Source organism: Bos javanicus, chromosome 8, assembly GCF_032452875.1.
Source record: "Bos javanicus breed banteng chromosome 8, ARS-OSU_banteng_1.0, whole genome shotgun sequence".
NCBI classification, from domain to species: Eukaryota; Metazoa; Chordata; class Mammalia; order Artiodactyla; family Bovidae; genus Bos; species Bos javanicus.
The window spans coordinates 41,708,298-41,720,513 of NC_083875.1; the positions used below are offsets into that span (position 1 = coordinate 41,708,298).

The 12,216-nt window shown below is 38.5% G+C and overlaps 1 protein-coding gene across 6 annotated transcripts in view; it reads left to right on the top strand.

Moving 5' to 3' along the window:
• Positions 1-12,216, top strand: part of RFX3 (regulatory factor X3) — a 339,201-nt gene that overhangs the window by 148,635 nt on the left and 178,350 nt on the right. The window lies entirely within an intron of this gene.

Consider the following 12,216-nt stretch of genomic DNA (forward strand, 5'->3'; position numbering starts at 1 on the left):
ACGTCCATCGAGTCGTTGATGCCATCCAGCCATCTCATCCTCTGTTGTCCCCTTCTCCTCCTGCCCCTAATTCCTCCCAGCATCAGACTCTTTTCCAATGAGTCAACTCTTTGCATGAGGTGGCCAAAGTACTGGAGTTTCAGCCTTAGCGTCATTCCTTCCAAAGAACACCCAGGACTAATCTCCTTTAGAATGGACTGGTTGGATCTCCTTGCAGTCCAAGGGACTCTCAAGAGTCTTTTCCAACACCACAGTTCAAAAGTATCAATTCTTCGGTGCTCAGCTTTCTTCACAGTCCAACTCTCACATCCATACATGACCACTGGAAAAACTATAGCCTTGACTAGACGGACCTTTGTTGGCAAAGTAATATCTCTGCTTTTGAATATGCTATCTAGGTTGGTCATAACTTTCCTTCCAAGGAGTAAGAGTCTTTTAATTTCGTGGCTGCAATCACCATCTGCAGTGATTTTGGAGTCCAAAAAATAAAGTCTGACACTGTTTCCACTGTTTCCCCATCTATTTCCCATGAAGTGATGGGACCAGATGCCATGATCTTCATTTTCTGAATGTTGAGCTTTAAGCCAACTTTTTCACTCTCTTCTTTCACTTTCATCAAGAGGCTTTTGAGTTCCTCTTCACTTTCTGCCATAAGGGTGGTGTCATCTGCATATCTGAGGTTATTGATACTTCTCCCGGAAATCTTGATTCCAGCTTGTGCTTCATCCAGCCCAGCGTTTCTCATGAGGGTACTCTGCATATAAATTAAATAAGCAGGGTGACAATATACAGCCTTGACGTACTCCTTTTCCTATCTGGAACCAGTCTGTTGTTCCATGTCCAGTTCTAACTGTTGCTTCCTGACCTGCATACAGGTTTCTCAAGAGCCAGGTCAGGTGGTCTGGTATTCCCATCTCTTTCAGAATTCTCCACAGTTTCTTGTGATCCACACAGTCAAAGGCTTTGGCATAGTCAGTAAAGCATAAATAGATGTTTTTCTGGAACTCTCTTGCTTTTTTGATGATCCAGCAGATGTTAGCAATTTGATCTCTGGTTCCTCCGCCTTTTCTAAAACCAGCTTGAACAGCAGGAAGTTCACAGTTCACATATTGCTGAAGCCTGGCATGGAGAATTTTGAGCATTACTTTACTAGCATGTGAGATAAGTGCAATTGTGCGGTAGTTTGAGCATTCTTTGGCATTGCCTTTCTTTGGGATTGGAATGAAAACGGACCTTTTCCAGTCCTGTGGCCACTGCTGAGTTTTCCAAATTTGCTGGCATATTGAGTGCAGCACTTTCACAGTATCATCTTTCAGGATTTGAAATAGCTTAACTGGAATTCTATCACCTCCACTAGCTTTGTTCGTAGTGATGCTTTCTAAGGCCCACTTGACTTCACATTCCAGGAATCTGGCTCTAGGTGAGTGATCACACCATCGTGATTATCTTGGACAGAGCGAAATCCAGTAATTTTCTCTAGGGTCTTTCTAGATTTTTCTTTAGCATTAGATTCTCTTGACTGTTATGTATTTCTTTTTTTGCATGGATTTGATTTTCTCCTTTTATTTCTTTGAGAGATATTTCATCAATAAATCAGTTTTGTACAGATTAAGAGAGTGAGATTCATAGTCGAAAGCATGGATTTAAATCCTGACTCTTGCTCTTTTTAGTTATATGAGTTTTAACAAATAATTTATTTTCTAAGACTGAATACCCTACTGTATAAAAATAATTATGTCTTACATACTTAGATAAAGTATTAAATAACCTATTTATTAAATAATTTAGAATAGTACCTGATATATAATAAACCTTTGATAAAAGTTCTCTTTTTGCTATTATTATTTTCATTCTTATCACTATCAGTAGTACTGGTAATATTATCAGACATGTCTAATGAAAAATTGGAGGGGGTGGGATTTGACCTCCTTTTCTAGAAGAGTTGGTCTTTGACTCTCTCTCTTTGCCCCCATTGTCAAGTAACTTATCTTCTGCAATTACATTAGTCTTAAAGCCAGCTGCTTCCGTTTTATTTACTGAGAACCTCTGGTTCTTCCTTGTATTGCTCTGGATTGTGAATTATTGAAACTCAGGCTCTAGGTCAGAGTGGATACCAACTTGGTCTGAGGCAAGGTCAGCACTGGTGTCCTTTACCCTGGATGGTCTGTCACCCAGTGTAGTCACCATAGTGATTAGAGGAATGCCAGTTTTTTCAGTAGAATTCAAGAACACCTCCAGTTTTTACTCGGTTCATAAAATATAATTTTGAACCAAATTTGGTGGTGTGGTATGATATGACCTTAAGAAATTAAAATGAGAATAATATATTAATATTCTATAGCTACTTTGACCTGGAATTCAGTTTTCTAACTAGAAGAGGCTTACACTTTTCATTTAATGTAGCTATTCCAAAGGACCTCCCAAAGCTGAACTGCAGAAAATTTTCTTTTTCAATAATCACTTAGTTTTATCTACTTATTTTAGTCAATTCCATAATTTTGTTCTTAGAGACATGTAATGTTTCCTATGAATCATCAAATTCACTTATCAAACTATCAGTTTCAACATCAGTACTTTCTGTTTGTTTGAAAAGTTCAGTTTGTCCTATAAAATTTTTCCTGTAAGTAGAAAATAGAAAACTATAATAACTGGCACTTCTGTTTACATATAATTTGAAGAAATTGGAACACAACTTAAACAGAGCACCTGCCCTCTTTACCAAAGTAAATCAGAGGAATTCTTTACGTGTGCTAGAAATACATTGTCAATATAGACCTCAATATATATATATATATATAGCTGAGCCTCCTTGACATCAGTATTTGAAAGAGAAGAAGCAATGAAAGTTGTTATTTGTAGTAACAGCTTGTCAAAGAAGTCTTCCCAGAGGAAGTGATGTTTAAGCTAAGATTTAAAGAATATAGGTGACCAGGGAGGAAATAAAAGGAAGAGTCTTCTGAGAGTAGGGTGTTTGTGAAGACCTGATGTGAGGGAGAACATGGATTGATGGAACTGAAGCAGGGTTAAAGTGCCTGGAGGAGTGGGTGGGAGACCTGAGTAGTGAGAGGTGAGGTGGAGTGCTTCGTGACTACTGGTTGAGGTCTATAAGCTATTTAGGTTTTCAATAATAATTCTCATTTTGAAGTCATCTACCATTCTGCTTTGTCAGAAATCCAGATACAGCAATGAATAATAATAATAGTAGCTGCTATCTACTGAGCACCTATTGTGTGCCATTTCCTGTGCTTAATGCTCAGCTCTTTATTTCTAAAGCTTAAAACAGCTCCACAAGGGTAGGTGGTATTATTTCAGGTGAGGAAACTGAGGATCAAAGAATTTAAATAACATACTTTGGATTACAGTCATTTGGCCTTGACAGCCTGTGCTTAACATTTGAGAAGTATACTTTCAGATAATAATTACAAAATGTATGTGTGTGGAATTGATGTTATATTTCTTTCAAGAATGGCATTATATTTGTATTGTTATTTGACAAATAATTTTTTTGAAAGTCTTCTTTCATGGGACCCATAAATGCTGAGCAAGTAGATACTCAGTTTGTATTGATGGAGTATACTAAATCATACAATAGCTTGAGCTCTTCAGACTCAATCCTTGTGTGTATGGAGGGGAAAGGACTTGGGTCTTGTCCACTTCTTCTGCCCCTGTTAACAGCTCCCAAGATGCTTTTCACCTATGGAATTCTCCAGGCCAGAGTACTGGAGTGGGTAGCCTTTCCCTTCTCCAGCGGATCTTCCCAACCCAGGAATCGAAACAGGGTTTCCTGCATTGCAGGTGGATTCTTTACCAACTGAGCTATCAGGGAAGTGGAACCTCTAGGGATATACGGTATACAAGCTGAGAATCATCTCCTCCTCTGGACTCTTTTATAGCCAAATGAATGACCCATTAAAATTCTTCAAGTTTAATACCTGTATTAAACCAGCATATCATAAGGTTTATTCCATGGCATAAGTAACATAACATTTCCGTTCATGAAAAATGATCATTCTGCTCCTCCTTTTATCCAGGGCTGATTTTAGAAATAGACACACATTGAATGGCTCTTTATTTTATTTAAAAGCTTGTGTTGATATCAGTCAAAGCCATTTCTGCTGGGACACTGAGGTTTCATTTTTCTTACGGCCCTTACAAACTAATAGACTTACTCCTGAGTGGAAATCACAGCCACCTCTTTATCCTGGCTGATTGGTAGTTCAGTGCTAAATCCTCAACCTGATGTTTAACTAATATACCTTCCTTCAGCCATGATTCTTTCAGGTCACCATCAAACCCAAGATACCTGTCTTCAGGACCTGAGCTCCTAAGCCACACCCTATAGAAATAAAGCAGTCATATAATGTATAATAAGATATGGTATAAACCTACAGACATAGCTGGACAGTCTCATGATGAAGAACATGATATATTTTATATCAAGAAGGATAAATTTTAGTTCTATGAATCAATCACAATGCATTTTTGAAGATCCCACAAGTAAAACTAGTGAAGCAGGTGCATCTGGGGTATAAAGGGCTGCTTAAGCAAAGTAAATATCAAATAAAAAATTATAAACCTTAAGCTTGCTAAAAGCCCTCTCTAAACTCAGATTTTAAGTACCAACGTCAGTAAATAGAGAACTTTCAACAAAAAGAGGGAAAATATGATAAAACTAAATGTAGTAAAATGTCATTTGGAAAATCTGGAGAAAGAGTAACTTGGGAATATTTTATATGACTCATGACTCTTGCACCTTTTCTAATCTGCAGCTACATAAAAAAATTTAAATAAGTGTGCTAATTTGAGGTAAGGTTTGTTAAGTGATAATTGGAGCTACTAATCACAATATTGTGTTTAGTAAACATGGGTTCAGTTCAGTTCGTGTCCGACTCTTTGTGACCCCATGAACTGCAGCACGCCAGGCCTCCCTCTCCATCACCAACTCCCGGAGTTCACCCAAACTCATGTGCATCGAGTTGGTGATGCCATCCAGCCATCTCATCCTCTGTCGTCCCCTTCTCCTCCTGCCCCCAATTGTTCCCAGCATGAGGGTCTTTTCCAATGGTCAACTCTTAGCATGAAGTGACCAAAGTATTGGAGTTTCAGCCTCAGCATCAGTCCTTCCAATGAACAAATCAATTGATTAGCAGCCTTTTAAAAAAATTAAACTCACCCAAATTTATACTACAGATGATACATTAATTATTGAATAGAAGAAGAGGTAGAATATAGATTTTTATTCAATAAAGAGGTACAGTTTTTTATCTTATAATGTAATATTTAAAGATTGTTTAAAAGATTGTCTTATATCTGTAAGGTACAGTTTTAATGAGTGACAAAAAGAAAGGCGTCAGTACTGAAAATAATAATATGTAGAACTTTTTACTTTTGGTTTACAGCTTTGTCAAGCTGTTTCTCAGAAATCTCTGTAACTAACCAAAGCTATGATTTTTTTTTTCCCTTGTTGCCCTTTAGTACATGGTGTTCCTAGGTTGTTAAGTATTGATAGCTTTGGGTTCTGTTAGATCTGTGCTTCCTCATTATTAGCAATCTCAACATTTTAAAAATAGTAGGATTAAAGAAGAGAAAAGAAATGAGAAAAGTTACACATTAGAAAAGAGATCACTTTAAATATAAGAAGAAACATGATTCTTAAATAAAAATGATCGTCAGTATTATATAATCAGGTTTAAAGAGGCACTGTCCCATTTATACATCTCAGAGTAGCTTTTTATCTTATTGCTAGCAGAGGTAAACTATAATACAGACTAACATGAGGCTTTGTGCTTTTTTTTTTTTTTTTGTAAATGTAACTATAAATGGAATAACTGAGAAAAATTATTTCTGAACTTTTGGAAGAGTGATAGTAAGCAAGTTAATTTTACTTTGAGTGAACCTAAACTTTAGTTGAAAGAGGGTTTTTGCTATGACCAGTGCGTTCTTTTGGCAAAACTCTATTAGTCTTTGCCCTGCTTCATTCTGTACTCCAAGGCCAAATTTGCCTGTTACTCCAGGTGTTTCTTGACTTCCTACTTTTGCATTCCAGTCCCCTATAATGAAAAGGACATCTCTTTTGGGTGTTAGTTCTAAAAGTCTTGTAGGTCTTCATAAAACCGTTTCAACTTCAGCTTCTTCAGCGTTACTGGTTGGGGCATAGACTTGGATTACCATGATACTGAATGGTTTGCCCTGGAAACGAACAGAGATCATTCTGTCGTTTTTGAGATTGCATCCAAATACTGCATTTCGGACTCTTTGGTTGACCATGATGGCTACTCCATTTCTTCTGAGGTATTCCTGCCCGCAGTAGTAAATACAATGGTCATCTGAGTTAAATTCACCCATTCCAGTCCATTTTAGTTCCCTGATTCCTAGAATGTCGACGTTCACTCTTGCCATCTCTTGTTTGACCACTTGCAATTTGCCTTGATTCATGGACCTAACATTCCAGGTTCCTATGCAGTATTGCTCTTTACAGCATCGGACCTTGCTTCTATCACCAGTCACATCCCCAACTGGGTATTGTTTTTGCTTTGGTTCCATCCCTTCATTCTTTCTGGAGTTATTTCTCCACTGATCTCCAGTAGCATATTGGGCACCTACTGAGCTGGGGAGTTCCTCTTTCAGTGTCCTATCATTTTACCTCTTCATACTGTTCATGGGGTTCTCAAGGCAAGAATACTGAAGTGGTTTGCCATTCCCTTCTCCAGTGGACCACATTCTGTCAGACCTCTCCACCATGACCCGCCCATCTTGGGTGGCCCCACAGGGCATGGCTTAGTTTCATTAAGTTAGACAAGGCTGTGGTCCTAGTGTGATTAGATTGACTAGTTTTCTGTGAGTATGGTTTCAGTGTGTCTGCTCTCTGATGCCCTCTTGCAACTCCTACCGTCTTACTTGGGTTTCTCTTACCTTGGATGTTGGGTATCTCTTCACGGCTGTTCCCGCAAAGTGCAGCCGCTGCTCCTTACCTTGGACAAGGGGTATCTCCTCACCGCGCCCCTCCTGACCTTGAACGTGAAGTAGCTCCTCTCCACCCTCCTGCGCCCGCGCAGCCACCGCTCCTTGGACATGGGGTTGCTCCTCTCAGCCGCCACCCCTGACCTGGGGCGTGGGCTAGCTCCTCCCGGCCACTGCCCCTTGCCTCTGAGGGTGGGGTGTGGGGGGGGATAGCTCCTCCTGCTGCTGCCCTTGACCTAAGACGTGGCGTAGCTCCTCTTTGCCACTGCCCCTGACCTCAGACGAAGGGTAGCTCCTCCCGGCCACCACCCCTGACCTCAGACGTGGGGTAGCTCCTCTCAGCCACACTTGTGCACCGTCGCAGCCACCAGTGCTTGACATCCTGGAATGTGAAGTCAAGTGGGCCTTAAAAAGCATCACTACAAACAAAGCTAGTGGAGGTAATGGAATTCCAGTTGAGCTATTTCAAATCCTGAAAGATGATGCTGTGAAAGTGCTGCACTCAATATGCCAGCAAATTTGGAAAACTCAGCAGTGGCCACAGGACTGGAAAAGGTCCGTTTTCATTCCAATCCCAAAGAAAGGCAATGCCAAAGAATGCTCAAACTACCGCACAATTGCACTCATCTCACACACTAGAAAAGTAGTGCTCAAAATTCTCCAAGCCAGGCTTCAGCAATATGTGAACCGTGAACTTCCAGATGTTCAAGCTGGTTTTAGAAAAGGCAGAGAAACCCGAGATCAAATTGTCAACATCTGCTGGATCATCAAAAAAGCAAGAGAGTACCAGAAAAACATGTATTTCTGCTTTATTGAATATGCCAAAGCCTTTGACTCTGTGGATCACAAGAAACTGTGGAAAATTCTGAAAGAGATGGGAATACCAGACCACCTGACCTGGCTCTTGAGAAACCTGTATGCAGGTCAGGAAGCAACAGTTAGAACTGGACATGGAACAACAGACTGGTTCCAGATAGGAAAAGGAGTACGTCAAGGCTGTATATTGTCACCCTGCTTATTGAACTTATATACAGAGTACATCATGAGAAACGCTGGGCTGGATGAAGCACAAGCTGGAATCAAGATTGCTGGGAGAAATATCAACAACCTCAGATATGCAGATGACACCACCTTTATGGCAGAAAGTGAAGAGGAACTCAAAAGCCTCTTGATGAAAGTGAAAGAAGAGAGTGAAAAAGTTGGCTTAAAGCTCAACATTCAGAAAACAAAGATCATGGCATCTGGTCCCTTCACTTCATGGGAAATAGATAGGGAAACAGTGTCAGACTTTATTTTTTGGGCTCCAAAATCACTGCAGATGGTGACTTTAGCCATGAAATTAAAAGACGCTTACTCCTTGGAAGAAAAGTTATAACCAACCTAGACAGCTTATTGAAAAGGACAGACAACCTTTGTTGGACCTTTGCCAACAAAGGTCCGTCTAGTCAAGGCTATGGTTTTTCCTGTGTCATGTATGGATGTAAGAGTTGGATGGTGAAGAAAGCTGAGTGCTGAAGAATTGATGCTTTTGAACTGTGGTGTTGGAGAAGACTCTTGAGAGTGCCTTGGACTGCAAGGAGATCCAACCAGTCCATTCTGAAGGAGATCAGCCCTGGGATTTCTTTGGAAGGAATGATGCTAAAGCTGAAACTCCAGTACTTGGCCACCTCATGCAAAGAGTTGACTCACTGGAAAAGACTCTGATGCTGAGAGGCATTGGGGGCAGGAGGAGAAGGGGACGGCAGAGGATGAGATGGCTGGATGGCATCAACGACCCGATGGACGTGAGTTTGAGTGAACTCCGGGAGTTGGTGATGGACAGGGAGGCCTGGTGTGCTGCGATTCATTGGGTCGCAAAGAGTCGGACACGACTGAGCGACTAAACTGAACTGAACTGAATCATTTTTTTCTGAGTTTTTGATGAGACTGAGGAGGCCATTGATTACAATCCTCTGTTTATGACTGTTGGTAACATAATTATTCTATGCAAAACCTTTTTATGACTAGCTTTTCTGTTATTGTGCTGATTTTCAAGGCTTTGCTCTGACATTGTGGTTCACTAAGGTGTTTGTTTCATTGATGTGGTAGATATTTATACACTTAAAACTCATTTTCCAATCATTTCATAGAGGTTTCAGAGAATGTATTTCTTTAGTTATTTATTTTAGTTAGATATTAAAAGTAACAAAGCAAAAGACCATCAGGGAACACTATCTAGGAAAAAAAAAATGATCTACAGAAGCTAGTGTAATAAACAAAACCCATACTCTTTTGTCAGTATGAAAATAGACTCCTGAAAGTGCTAATTGATCTCAGTAGACAGTTTATTTCACACGTGGAAAACGTTTTTGAATTTTGAGCTTAAATTAGATTCATACCTTTGTTTTGGTTCATAATACTTTAAATTAGTATTGAAGAAATGCAGTTTTTGTTGTTATACTTCAATGAAGCAATGGTGGTGGTGGTTTAGTTGCTAAGTCATGGCCACTTCTTGAATCTTGGTGGACTAAAGTCCACCAGACTCCTCTCTTCGTGGGATTTCCCAGACAAGGGTACTGGAGTGTGTTACCATTTCCTTCTCCAGGGGATCTTCCTGACCTAGGGATTGAACCCATGTTTCCCTTGTCTCCTGCATTGCAGGCAGATTTTTTACCTGCTGAGCCATTGTGGAAGCCCCTATAAAGCAATAATACTGCCTCAAATATTAGAGATATAGACTGAAGGAACAGTGACTAGAATTTGATCTCAGAAGGTGTGAGTAAGTCAGAATTTTAGTTCTGCCACAATAAGCTACATGGTATTGAGCTCATTTTAACCACCCTATGGTTTAGTCTCCATAACTGTATCATAAAACCTCACTGGACAAATATTGATTGAACATCTGTAATGTTCTACTGGCATATAAAAAACTTTAAAGTTAGGTCAAAGAAATGGACAGTTGACCAGAAGATGACATAGAGAACGGTGATGGCTGAAGTTTATAGAGAGAGCTATAGGAAAAAAACAAACAAACACATAATATAATTTGGAAGTCAATCAGTTGATGCGAGGGAGCAATTGTGGGAAACTTCTTGAAGAAAATATCACCCAGCCTAAGTTTGCTTATTTTAAAATAGATAATTCACTCAGAGTTGTTATTAGAATCAAATGAGAAAATCTTTGTGATATGGCTTTATAAACTGCAAAGCATTTTGCAGATATAAGGACAAATTACTGGTTCATTTACCAGACACTGCTAAGAACTGGAGGTTAGAAAATGATTATAAAGAGCAGTACTCCTGAAAGTGTGATATATGGATGATTTCTTAGGAATCCATTCTGTGTATATGTGTTCATTTAGATAATGTTTGTAATAAAAGTGTGAACGTAGTCAAGATTATCTTAATTTATGCATTATAACTGAAAATGCCTTTCAATTTCAGTGTGTTTTCATATGTATTTAAAATTCTTTGGTGCTAGGAGATTGGACTGCTATAATTTTTGAGACTAATGAGGAATAGAATCAACCTTAATATGAAAATGGTCAAGGATAAATGATACTACAAGATAGATTGAATGCAAAAGAAGGTTTATCATAATATTTGGCCCCACGGCTATCATTGTTTATGCCTTGGTTTATGTTTATATGTTTTAATAATATTTTATTGAACACTTGAAGTCTGTAATCATCATCCCCAGGAAGCATGGTTAGTCCCCAAACCAAAATTAAGGCTTTCTGTTCTACACTCTCCTAGACCCTTGTGCCTTCCCCTCACAGACCATTTAATTGCTGTGAAATGATTTTCATTTTAACTGATTTATGTGATTAGTGTCTTTCCCCAAAACTGTATCTTAAGTTGATGATCCAGATACCATATCTTCTTTTGCTCCCACTATAGTACAACCTAGCATACCTTATCTGCCTGACACATAATAAGTACTCAGTAAATGTTTATTGAATTAATTAGTGAACTAGGTAAAACTGAAGTGCATTCTAAAATAAGTGGCTGAAGATACTTGAGTACATGTTGAGAGTTAAGTGTGCATACACACATACTCTAGTTTTTAAACATTATAATTTTTTGAATAGTATAAATGGTCTGTCTCAGATGTATCCAAAGCAGAACTTCTACATCCTGTATTTGTGCAAGATTTATTAGAGTAAGAGAAAAAATATGTTACAATAGCTGCTTATATTTTTTACTAAAAATAGGAAATATAGCAAATTACTAATTACTTACATCTATCACATGTATAAATGAGGCATCCTAAAGGAAGAGGAGGGGGTAATGGTAGCCCCCCATCTTTTGAAAAATATTTTATTTATTTATTTTTCTTGAAATATAGTTGATGTACAATATTATAGTTTCAAGTATATACCATAGGGATCTGACATTTAAATTCATCACAAAATGATCACCACAATAAGTCTGGTAAACATCTGTCAACATACAAGGTTATTACAATATTAGTGACCGTATTCACTAAGCTGTATGTTACATCCCCATGCCGTATTTATTTTGTAATCTTAAATTTGCCCCTCTTAATCTCCTTCACCTATTTCACCCTTCTATTCACCCCTTTTCCCCCTTTTGCAGCCATTGTTTTTTCCTCTGTATCTGTGAGTCTATATCTGTTTTATTTGCTTTGTGTTTTAGGCTCCACATATAAGTGAAGTCATACAGTATTTGTCTTTGCCTGACTTATTTCATTTAGCATAATACTCTAGAGATCTATTTATGTTGTTGCAAATGGCAAGAATTCGTTTGTTTTATGGCTGAATAATAATCCTTACACACACACATAACATATATACATAGCCTATCTTCTTTTATCCACTCATCAGTGGACAATTAGATTGCTTCCATATCTTGGCTATTGTAAATAATGCTGCAGTTAGCATAGGGGTTTTTGTTTTCTTCATATAAATACCCAGAAGTAGAATTGCTAGATCATATGGTGGTTCTGTTTTTAATTATCTGAAGACCATCCATACTGTTTTCTGTAGTGGCTGCACCAGTTTACATTCCCAGCGACAGTGCACAACTCTTCCTTTTTATCCACAACCTCACCAGTATTTGTATTGGTTGTGTTTTTGATGATTTGTATTCCCCTGATAATTAGTGATGTTGAGTATCCTTTTATGTGTCTATTGGCCATTGGTATGGTTTCTTTGGAAATATGTCTATTCAGACCCTTTGACCATTTTTTAAATTGCATTATTTATTTTTTTTTTTTTCTGAAGCTGAGTTGTAAGAGTTCTTTATATATTTTGGA